A 12,912-nucleotide genomic window follows, 5' to 3' on the forward strand; every position below is an offset into this window, starting at 1 on the left:
CCGAATATTGTTAATGCTGTGTTAAATTTTCACTTTGATATTATGTCACAGACAATTGTAGAAAATGTCTAGTCTGTGATGTTTTATTAACATATTATGTTCCCATACGCGTCTTAGTCAGTGCTGAACATCAAGCATGGTTTGCTGGATTTTATCACCCATGCACAGCCAGGTTGCCTCCATGTATTAGCTGGTGTCAATTTCACTGAACAACATACAGGAGGCAAGTCGCATGTCATCAAGTAAAAATAAATGTGAAGTACCTTGCCCATTGCCACAACAAATTGAGCACAGACTGGTCCACTTCTCCACCTCCATAGAAACACAAAGGACCGCCACTGGAACTTCGAGCAACACATCAGATCTTTACATAAGTTTACCTAGACCAACGCTCTGACACTGAATTATCTCGGCCAATGTCATATTCGGAACATCAAATACAAGTTCTAATGACTTTGTCATAGTATGAAACAGGACCCGTTAACACATTTTCTCAAGTTTTAAGAAAAAAGATAAACAACGTCAAAATAAAAGAAAAGGACTAAAGACACAAATCTTCTGCTGGAGTTTCTAAGACAAGCAGATTCTGACAATGCTTAAATATTTAAGATTTTTTATGTAACACCAAGAAAGATATGAGGGTTAACCAGGGACATATGAGGCCGAGAGTCAAGGAACATACTATCGACCAGGGTCATATGAGGCCGAGAGTCAAGGAGCACACTGTTAACCAAGGACATATGAGGCCGATATTCAAGGAATACACTATTAACCAGGGACATATGAGGACGAGAGTCAAGGAACACACTATCGAACAGGTACATGTGAGGACGATATTCAAGGAACACACTATTAACCAGGGTCATATGATGACGAGAGTCAATGAACGCGCTATCAACCAGGGTCATATGATGACAAGAATCAAGGAACACACTATTAACCAGAGTCATATGAGGACGAGAGTCAAGGAACACACTATCAATCAGGGAGGTATGAGGACGAGAGTCTAGGAACACACTATTAAACAGGGACATATGAGGACGATAGTCAAGGAACACACTATTAAACAGGGACATGTGAGGACAAGAATCAAGGAACACACTATTAACAAGAGTCATATGAGGACGATATTCAAGGAACACACTATTAACCAGGGTCATATGATGACGAGAGTCAATGAACGCGCTATCAACCAGGGTCATATGATGACAAAAATCAAGGAACACACTATTAACCAGAGTCATATGAGGACGAGAGTCAAGGAACACACTATCAATCAGGGAGGTATGAGGACGAGAGTCTAGGAACACACTATTAAACAGGGACATATGAGGACGATAGTCAAGGAACACACTATTAAACAGGGACATGTGAGGACAAGAATCAAGGAACACACTATTAACAAGAGTCATATGAGGACGAGAGTCAAGGAACACACTATTAACCAGGGACACATGAGGACGATAGTCAAGGAACACACTGTTAACAAGGGTCATATGAGGACAAGAATAAAGGAACACACTATTAAAAAGAGTCATATGAGGACGAGAATCAAGGAACACACTATTAAACAGAGTCATATGAGGACGAGAGTCAAGGAACACACTATTAACCAGAGTCATATGAGGACGAGAGTCATGGAACACACTATCAACCAGAGTCATATGAGGACGAGAGTCATGGAACACACTATCAATCAGGGTCATATGAGGACGATAGTGAAGGAACACACTATTAAACAGAGTCATATGAGGACGAGAGTCAAGGAACACACTATTAAACAGAGTCATATGAGGACGAGAGTTAAGGAACACACTATTAACCAGAGTCATATGAGGACGAGAGTCATGGAACACATTATCAACCAGAGTCATATGAGGACGAGAGTCATGGAACACACTATCAATCAGGGTCATATGAGGACGAGAGTTAAGGAACACACTATTAACCAGAGTCATATGATGACGAGAATCAAGGAACACACTATTAACCAGAGTCATATGAGGACGATATTCAAGGAACACACTATCTACCAGAGTCATATGAGGACGAGAGTCAAGAAACACACTATTAACCAGACTCATATGAGGACGAGAGTCAAGAAACACACTATTAAACAGAGTCATATGAGGACGAGAGTCAAGGAACACACTGGCAACCAGGGACATATGAGGACGAGAGTTAAGGAACACACTATTAACCAGAGTCATATGAGGACGAGAATCAAGGAACACACTATCAAACCAGAGTCATATGAGGACGATATTCAAGTAACACACTATTTACCAGAGTCATATGAGGACGAGAGTCAAGGAACACACTATTAACCAGACTCATATGAGGACGAGAGTCAAGGAACACACTAGCAACCAGGGACATATGAGGACGAGAGTTAAGGAACACACTATTAACCAGAGTCATATGATGACGAGAATCAAGGAACACACTATTAACCAGAGTCATATGAGGACGATATTCAAGGAACACACTATCTACCAGAGTCATATGAGGACGAGAGTCAAGGAACACACTATTAACCAGACTCATATGAGGACGAGAGTCAAGAAACACACTATTAAACAGAGTCATATGAGGACGAGAGTCAAGGAACACACTGGCAACCAGGGACATATGAGGACGAGAGTTAAGGAACACACTATTAACCAGAGTCATATGAGGACGAGAATCAAGGAACACACTATCAAACCAGAGTCATATGAGGACGATATTCAAGTAACACACTATTTACCAGAGTCATATGAGGACGAGAGTCAAGGAACACACTATTAACCACACTCATATGAGGACGAGAGTCAAGGAACACACTATCAATCAGGGTCATATGAGGACGATAGTCAAGGAACACACTATTAACAAGAGTCATATAAGGACAAGAGTCAAGGAACACACTAGCAACCAGGGACATATGAGGACGAGTGTCAAGGAACACACTATTAACCAGAGTCATATGATGACGAGAAACAAGGAACACACTATTAACCAGAGTCATATGATGACGAGAATCAAGGAACACACTATTAACCAGAGTCATATGAGGACGATATTCAAGGAACACACTATTAACCAGAGTCATATGATGACGAGAATCAAGGAACACACTATTAACCAGGGACATATGAGGACGATTTGTCAAGGAACACACTATTAACCAGAGTCATATGATGGAGAATCAAGGAACACACTATTAACCAGGGGCATATGAAGATTTGTCAAAAAACACACCATAATCAAGATCATGTAAGGAACAAATCATGTCAAGGGATTCACGTCTACGAAAAAACAATAACCAAGATCATGTAAGGCGGGTGTCAAGGGATTCACTATCAATCAAGTTCGTATGCGGATGGATATCTAGGGACGCAGCAGCAACCAATGGCATTTGAGAATGAGTGTCTAGGGACAGCAGCAGCAACCAATGGCATTTGATAATGAGTGCCTAGGGACGCAGCAGCAAGCAATGGTATTTGAGAGTGAGTGTCTAGGGACAGCAGCAGCAACCAATGGCATTTGAGAATGAGTGTTTAGGGACAGCAGCCAGGGTCTTGTAGGGATGAATGTCTAGGGAGAGGAAAAGGCACCGAAGAATTAAGACTAGGGAGAACAGACAAATTGATCACAACTGTTACAATGACAGTGGCAGCATTAATGTCTTTTCGATGTTAGAAACTGAAAAAACAAAAACAAAGAAAGGCGTTCAAGTTGGGCACATTAACTGTGCACTAACACAGATACCAAAAGTACTGTTGATTAGAAACTTGTGTTAGAATATAATGCAACATTTAAACGCTTGGAAATCTGTCTGTAATCTGATATTATATCTAAATCATAAACAGGCAATAATTACAACTGATTTCAATTTAGCACGAGAAATTCAAAATTCAATTAAGGCAGATTGATGTTATGAAAACCACAAGAACTTATCAATGTGTTTAAAAATCTTAATTAATCAATTTAAACTCGAAATCAAGGAGGAGACAGTACAAAAGTACTAAGTGAATATCATCTCGTTGCAGTTAAATCCTTTTCGGACTCGTCAGTGATGCTTCGGCTCTCAATTTTGAAACCTAGGTGACAATTGAGTAAAATCCATACTAATAGGAAAATGTCAAAATCAAGGTGATAAGGTCCATAAATGTCGGAATTGTTGATATATCTGATACGTCTTAAAGATGTCACGTACATAGTGGCAAAAAATTGACCTGAAGAAAGATTTACACCGGCACTCTCTAAAATGTGAAAGGAGAGTAAGACCAGGTGTTCAGTAAGAGTAAGCGCCTTTTGCTTCGTCAATGACAACCGCCGCGGTTTAGAAACATATATGAAAATATAAGTTAATGAGTCGAGTTTCGTCTCTTTCTGATGCGTGTCTGGGCAAATAAAAAGTCGCATGTTGTCATTTGCCGATAGAACCACAAGCTTGCATGCTAGCAAAGAGACTAGCAGTTTCAGGTCCTTATCAAAATGATCTGTTTCCGTTAATTTATTTATGTACGCAAAATTCACACACTGTATAATGTCTTGGATAATTACAATACATTAAACTATTATACAAAAAAATCGATAGAATATTCAAGACAATTTCTAAATCGATTTTTGTTCCAAAGAATATTTCTTTCGCGTTTTAACTCATATTGATTGATGCATTACTGCGGTTTAAACAAACATGACACCTCGAATTTCAAATAATACTTTTAAGATAATTGTATATATTGAGAAGTAAAAGTAAATAATGACTATTTGTGACAGGCGACTTACAAACATGCAGCACACGAGTGCTGCCCTCTGTCTAGGTCTAGCATCACTGCTATCAAAGCAACCATTGGAATCAACAAAACGCACTGATCATATCAGATATTGTAATATTAAACTTTTAATGTATTTTGTGATTCATTGGTTGACTGTTCCGAATTTAATTCTAAATCTGTACTATTCACTCCCGTTTCTTTTTCACAATCCTGTCAAAGCGTTCTGTGTAATATCTCAATGTATTCAGATGCAATAACGTGGCTAGTGCACCTCCCGTCTGAATTTTGACATTTTTTCCAATAATTTTGATTTTCCTCAATCGCCTCGTATGTTTCAAATTTAGACAATTTACATCTTTGACGAATCCTAGAAGGACGAAAAATCTAAGTATTGGGAGGTGTTTTTCTCTTGTGTGTATTTTGTACAATCTTATTCGCTATGTTTTTAGACAATTTCCTTGCCCGCATAGTCACCCTATTAACACACCGGCTCCGCTACTGTGCGGTTTCCTCTAATAGCTTGCTAAAGTAATAGCGAACGGTTCCAATGTAGCTTCTGGTTATGGTACATGGAAATCAGGTATTTCCGTCGATCATATATTTGTTTGTTTTATGTTTGTTTTAACAAATATTGCATTCTCTTGGACAAAAAAAAATATTCCTGTAATGATGCTGTAAAGGATTTTTTTTTAAAATTTTTTTTTGTCTTGGGAGGTTCAAATATTGATTTTGCTTGGACAACTAATTCGTGTTTTTTCATATACGCCTGGTATGTTTCATTACCTATTGCATTTTTTCATGTGGTGACGGTTTTCATGAGCAATATAACTTGTGCACTGACATCACGCTGAAATGCTTTTGCATTAGGTAGCATGATAATCCACTCTCTGTCACAGAATACACACAATAGCTTAACCAGTCCTTAGTACTGGCACAGCTTTATCTCAATATCACGGGACATGTCATTCTCGTTTATTGACCATTCCAAACATAATGTCAAACAGAGTTCAGAGAATAACACTTATCCTAGTCAAGATACTGAACATTTTGAACCCAGTTAACTTAACGACCAAGCAAATATACTCTCACATCGTGACATAGAAACAATAGGAAAGAGATTCGAAGATTCAAAGACATTTTTTATTCCCAAGTAAGATCCTTTAATCGTGTTGGTGTAAATAACCATCACACAGGTGTGAATAGACAGGTTTACGGTCAATATGAAATAAAGTTCATCCTCTCCACAGTTAGGTCCACGTGTTAAATAACACTTTGGATACACATTCGCAAGGTCAATGCTATAGTGCAAACTCAATAACATGAACATAGAAATATGCTTCATAACCATGTCATCTTTTCACAAGTAACCAAGTTTCTGTAGTTTCGTAGGTAACGGTCAGACGACATATCTAAAAATAACTCCAACGCCCCATCATCAAACAAAGGCTAATTTGAAGGGGGGGGGGGTTGTCATAATGCAAAATCCGCACAGTACTGTCAGGGGAGGGGAGGGGGGGTTGTCATAATGCAAAATCCGCACAGTACTGTCAGTGGAGGGGAGGGGGGGTTGTCATAATGCAAAATCCGCACAGTACTGTCAAGAGAGGGGGGGGGGGTTGTCATAATGCAAAATCCGCACAGTACTGTCAGACCACGGACACGGTGGCAATGGCAACCTTCCCGATTACCTTTTGATAATAACATAATGATCTGCCCGCGTGCATCCTTTAATGTAGAGTGATAAGCATAAATAAGAAATATCAGAATGTTATTTTGGTAAGCCACGACTTGGGGTCAGATTCGGTAGCTTTTCTCACGTAAGTGGATGTGTAACTCATGCGGAGACATCGTGTGCCAATTCCCTACACCTTGATAACATGTGAGAGCGTTACCACGCGCGTCATCCGACCAACCTAGTGAAATATCAGGTTTGATGTGATAAGAAATGATGGAGAAGGTTTATGGTCGTCAAAATGATCTCATCAGGAAATATTCTGTTACCTTTTACGATATGAAGCTGGAAGTTTTTGATGCTTATTAGTATAGCCGTTGGTTCAGCTGTTGTTTACATTGTCCTCATTTGGGAACGTGACACTATTTACTTTGATTGAACAAGATTTATATGGCTTGTCATCGATGAAATTGTAGACGCTTACTCTTCCGGAACAACTGGTCTTACTCTCCTGGTACTTTTTGAGAAAGCTACTTTTGTTAATATTTTGACTTAGTTCATTGAATTTGAGTTTTGATTTTATTTACATTGATATGTCAGCATTACGTTACTTTTTTAACGAACATCATCACTTTTCAATGTAACTGTATTAATCAGTATTTCATATCAAAACCAGATTGTATTGTGTTAATCGAGAGTTGTGTAGAAATGAGGTATCACATGTATCGGAGTCATGCCGAACGATGTCATATATCAGGATGTAGTAAAGGCAATACGAGGACTTAAACGTCCAATTGTTTCAATTCTGATAGTAGGACAAATTGAAACTGTTATCCGTGTGTGTTCAATTGATCTCAGTCAAGAGTTGATATTCTGTATCTCATTCGAGAGGTGACTGTCAGATTCTGTTATCGACAAAATACAGGTAACAGAATCTCTTTCCCGTATATAATTTGTCAAAATATCATAAAAAAAGTTATCATATAGGAAAAGTGTGCGTTTCCTTTTATCGATTAGATTACCTCCCTTGTTTATCATAATACACTCCTTTTTAGGCTAAACGTACTCAGTACGCATAGCCTATTGCTTCGGCCTTTCAGACAAAATTCACCGATCCTGGCCTTCTCATTGGCTGAAATATCGAAAAGAGTTAGAGCCCTCTAACGGCAATTTTCTGCGTAAATAATGCCGCGATCTTTCAAATCGCTATTTTAAAAGCAGCCAAAATTAGTTTATTTTTTTAAATAACAATACGTTTACTATATATTTCAAAAAAGAAGCACAGTGTGGTTGAACTATTGATAAATTTTGAACAATATATTTTACGGAATTCTCGACATGACGTAAGCGTACAGAACACTGTACGTGCGAGTTGATAAGAAGCTAGTCTGGGGGCTTGGTTTGAATTATCAACTAACAGCACTTATAAACAAACAAAACTTACAAACAGAACATCAGTTTTGTTTTAATCCTTGTCGTTGTGGCAAGGTCGTCTTAATATATAATATCACTTTACCTCAGTAGACGTCACCGAATTGGACTGTTCGTCCCACGCGCACACCCGCCGATTTGACACTTTTTTCAGGTTTTTCACACCCACCGCCATGACACTTTTTCAAGTTTTTGAAGATAAAAAATTTGCGCTTCGTAGGCAAGGTACATTTGGTGTTCATGATTTATGAATAATATATTTTCAATACTGTACTGATCATGATGTTGACTCTGTCATAACTTATATTTTTTGTCTTTTAGTTTTATTTGATGAAGGTTGATTGTGCTGATTTCTCAAGATTTGTTAATGTGTATCAAAGTTCCTTGAATTGAAAATATTTCTTCAAACAAAGCGCGTATAAAAAAACCCAAAATATTCATGATTATAATTATCAATTGACTAGAACGAAATATTTCCATAACATATTTATTCATTTAGCGTGTCATGGTGACATTATCTAATGCATTGGAGATCAGAAATAGTAGTAGCTATAGTGAAAATATTGTAAATTTTGTATATATATGGAAGTCTGGTTTAATCTCAAAGAACTATGTCTTTATAGACATAATTACTGCAAGAAAAGTCTAACCATTATACTTCTAGGAAGATAGGCATGTAAATACATTTAATGTAATTACTTACACTTTAATCTATCTGAAATGATGGGTACACCTTATCTACTTTCCTCAACTACAGATATAATTACAATAAGTAAGGACTATTACTTTGCAATACATTCAAAATAAAGAAGTAGGTATAAAGTCCTTTTGATTTGTCTAAATCTCATATTGATAGGATAGTAATTGCAACATCTTGGGTATTTCAAAGATTTATTTAGTCAACTTCATCATAGAGTCATTAATCATTTGGCTTGTTGGCGATAAATGTTTTTACTTATTTTGATTTATTCACATTATTATCGTCAAATTTGAAATAAGAATTAAAGAAGATATAAAATCGCTTAAAGTTAAGAAAAATAGCCTCTGGTTCTCTTATTTTAGTAATTTTTGCATTCCAAAGTGTAGGAGTATGGGGAAAGTAATATAGCTTTGCGGTTATTTGTGAACATTTTTCAATACGTTTAGCCTTTCAGTACTTTCAGTACTTTGATTACTATTGTATTACCCGCTCGTGTTAGGATAAGGCATTACTAGGTGCAACGGGAGGAGTAGCGATGTCGGAAAACCTGTCACCAAAAATCCAACCGATTATATCACATCTCTTGTTAAATCATGATTTGACTTTGTGCCAAATATCGCGTGAATGCACCAGCCAGACCAGATGAGACAGAAAAATATAGCATTGGGTTGTGCAATATATCTAGGCTACATACATTTTTGGTTTCGCTGCCATCTCCCCATAACGTCAAAACTGCCCGTTAAACTCAGTGATGAGGAGTTAGTATTTGGGACGTAATAGATCTACAGTTGAATGATAAAAACACGTTTTGCTAAATTTAGATAAGAAATAACTTTCGCGGGGTCGTGATCTGAAAGAAGACTGTTGTGCACTGGTCACTTAGTTATGGCTTTCCTGCAACTGCACAGACAAGAACAGTTTATGACAGGCATGGAGATAGAGAGCTCCTTATCATGATATTTTTATTGCACCCTAATAACAACCCTCTTCCCGCAACCCCCGATTTTACTGTTGAATCAACATTTAAGGGATTGTCCCCAAAATTACGATTCCCTTGCAAGACATCGGCAGCCAACCGATAGACTGACAACGCAGCATTTGCGATACGTTATTGAAACTAGCGTGTTAGTATATTTGGTAGTTTCGTTGCTGATGGAAGCATCAAAGCATGTCAACAGAATCTAATTTTAAAACACAATTTCGATAAAACCATTTTAACATTTTTCTCATTTTGGAACGTTATTGTCTTGGATTTGCCAATATGTACATGGCGGAGGCCGTCGATCAAGCAACAGAAACACATCTTTCTGGAACACCTGGCTTGTACCCTTTGTAGTTTTCAAGAAACTCCATGTAAATCTTTTACGTGGTTCTATTTTGCCCTGATATCAGTTACTGTAATCGTACATATTATTTTAGCGGTAACCCAATTTAAGCTTTATTTGTGTTGGATGGATTTCGGTAAAATATGAATGCTCCAACTATAGTTTCTGCATGTTGTTTGTATGACAAGTATGGTGTTTTGGATAGATGCTAATATTTTGTTACGCGGAATTCAACAGGTTTATAGCATTTGTAATTTGAAAAGGACTCTTTTGATATCTCTAGGCTCTATGTCGCTCATCACAACAACGGTTTCTTCAAATCAAATGAGAAGCAAAATTATGTTGCATTCTGGGACGTTGTCTCTCAAGCATATTAGTCAGTCGAAGCCATGCAGAAATAATATGTCTGTAAGGAAAACGTGGAAGGAAGGTCTTCATAATGACCACTGGCAATACAATTTCATTTTCTTTACACAAAATTTACACGACGTTGTCTCTCAAGCATATTAGTCAGTCGAAGCCATGCAGAAATAATATGTCTGTAAGGAAAACGTGGAAGGAAGGTCTTCATAATGACCACTGGCAATACAATTTCATTTTCTTTACACAAAATTTACACGACGTTGTCTCTCAAGCATATTAGTCAGTCGAAGCCATGCAGAAATAATATGTCTGTAAGGAAAACGTGGAAAGAAGGTCTTCATAATGACCACTGGCAATACAATTTCATTTTCTTTACACAAAATTTACACGACGTTGTCTCTCAAGCATATTAGTCAGTCGAAGCCATGCAGAAATAATATGTCTGTAAGGAAAACGTGGAAGGAAGGTCTTCATAATGACCACTGGCAATACAATTTCATTTTCTTTACACAAAATTTACACAACTTTAATTGATACAATTAATTTCAAAGCCCGAAGTCAATATATAAAATAAAGGACCTTATTACCATATTTATGCATTACATTCCTCTTAGATACAATTAAGCTCTAATACTCTATCATTAATCAATTACGAAAGCAAATGTTATTGGCTTCATCAAGTCAAAACATATTCTTTGGGATGTTTGTTCATAGTTCATGATCGTTCAGTGCAAAAAGGTCCGTTAAGGAGTTAAGCATAACAAAGCAAACACTTCGATATTTTCTCTGAACGTCTGTACACATTCCCAAAGCAGAATTTCTCCGTTTGATCAAGGAATCTTTAATAGTGAATATAATGTCATAAAATACCGGCTCTCGTTCCTATTGTTTGCAATACCAACACTACTATCTTTTTTAACAGTAATCATTCTTAATTGCTGTCAGGGTATTATCTCCCAATTAATAAATTAATTTAAGGAATTTAATCAAATAAAAACACCATTCTTAAAAATAATTAAAAACGAAAAGAACAAACAATAGAAGGTAAAAGCTCTAAAAAATTCAAACTTAGAGAATAAAAAATTTAAACTGTTCGTCATAAAGACAACAATGACATTATCGGCGCATCAATAGAACAATGATCAGATATACTGATGATGTCATGTTTATAAATAACAAGAAATTTACTGACCACGTACATAGTGTATACCCACCAGAATTGAAAATCACGTACACGACAGACTTTTCTACATCAGTAGCTTATCTAGATCATTTCCTACAACGGAACCAACATGGACAGCTCGCCACCAAGCAGTATAAGAGTGATGAATCAATTTTCTCTATTTTGTGAACTTTCCATTTCTGAATAGTAAAATCCTTGCATTCCAAACCTAGGATGTTTGCAAAAGTTTATTCGATATTCAAGGTATCTGTCCAGTATCACAGTTTCCGTGCTAGATGTCGTCAGCTGACAAAATCTTAACACGAGAAATGCAGTTAAATGAAAATTACGGTCGTTATAATGATCTCATGAAGAAATGTTTTTGTACGGTATGAAGCTAGACGCTCATTTGTTTGTTTGCTTTTCATGTTGTTGTATGCATTCTCAATTCAAAACGTGACAATTATCTTCTTGGATTTACATGTCGGGTGTCACCGATGAAGCAGTAGACGCTTATTTTTTCGGAATACCTGGTCCTATTTTCCTTGTACTGTTTTAGAAACCACCGTATGAATCTTTCTTTTGTTCATGTTTTACATTATGATACCGCTCATATGTTGTTTTTTAGGCACTTGGTACCGTTACGGTTGATGTATCCAAAAAGACGAAACAGCTATTTGATGTAGTATAATTTGTTGTTTGGCCATGCGATTTGAAACACATATTAAATTGTGCTATTCACAAGAGTTTTTTAGATATATTTTTTGTTTTAGAGTAATACTTAATTAAGCATTTTCCCTATTTTACCTTGTGCTAATGTTATCCTGGATTGAAAGAAAGGTCATGGTATATTGAATTGTCTATTTTGGTGGTCGGGTAGCACAGTAGTAATGTACTCACCTTTCACCTGGCCGTCCGGGGTTCGATTCCCGGAACAGGCGTGAAAATGTTTCAAAATTGCAAAATCAGAAAGCAGATAAATTCAAATTAATTCAATACAAAGCTTTTCTGTATTTGAAATCACCACACGTGGTAGGAATGTCGAGTCATGCTGTGAAACAGAACGCGCATGTGACCTGATGAGAATGCGATTTCTGAAAGAGTAACATTAAAGTTTCATTCGGCTTTCTGGTTGAAATACTGTATTCTTTGTATTTCATATTCCCAATCCTGGTGTATTGTGCTTTTAATGTTGTTCTTCACATTATAAATTAAGTGATGTATATTCAATTTCCTGTGTTGCATATACAACTGAATGTTATTTGCATTCGATACCTTGCAGTGTTTATTCAATATAATTTGCATGATATGGTGTAAGGTTTGGGGGTATTTCCCTTGCCATCGCAGGCTTCTTAAACTGTTGTGAATAGTCCCAATTCTTACAAACGGAAGACTTAACATGGATAACAAACATCCCCCCCCCCCTTCAAAAAAAAACAAACAAACAAACAAACAAACAAAACAAAACAAAAACAAAAATTAAAAAAATCAAG

This window comes from Ylistrum balloti, unplaced genomic scaffold (genome assembly GCF_031769215.1).
Source record: "Ylistrum balloti isolate Yb309-2 unplaced genomic scaffold, AGI_CSIRO_Ybal_v1 Utg369962, whole genome shotgun sequence".
Lineage (NCBI taxonomy): Eukaryota > Metazoa > Mollusca > Bivalvia > Pectinida > Pectinidae > Ylistrum > Ylistrum balloti.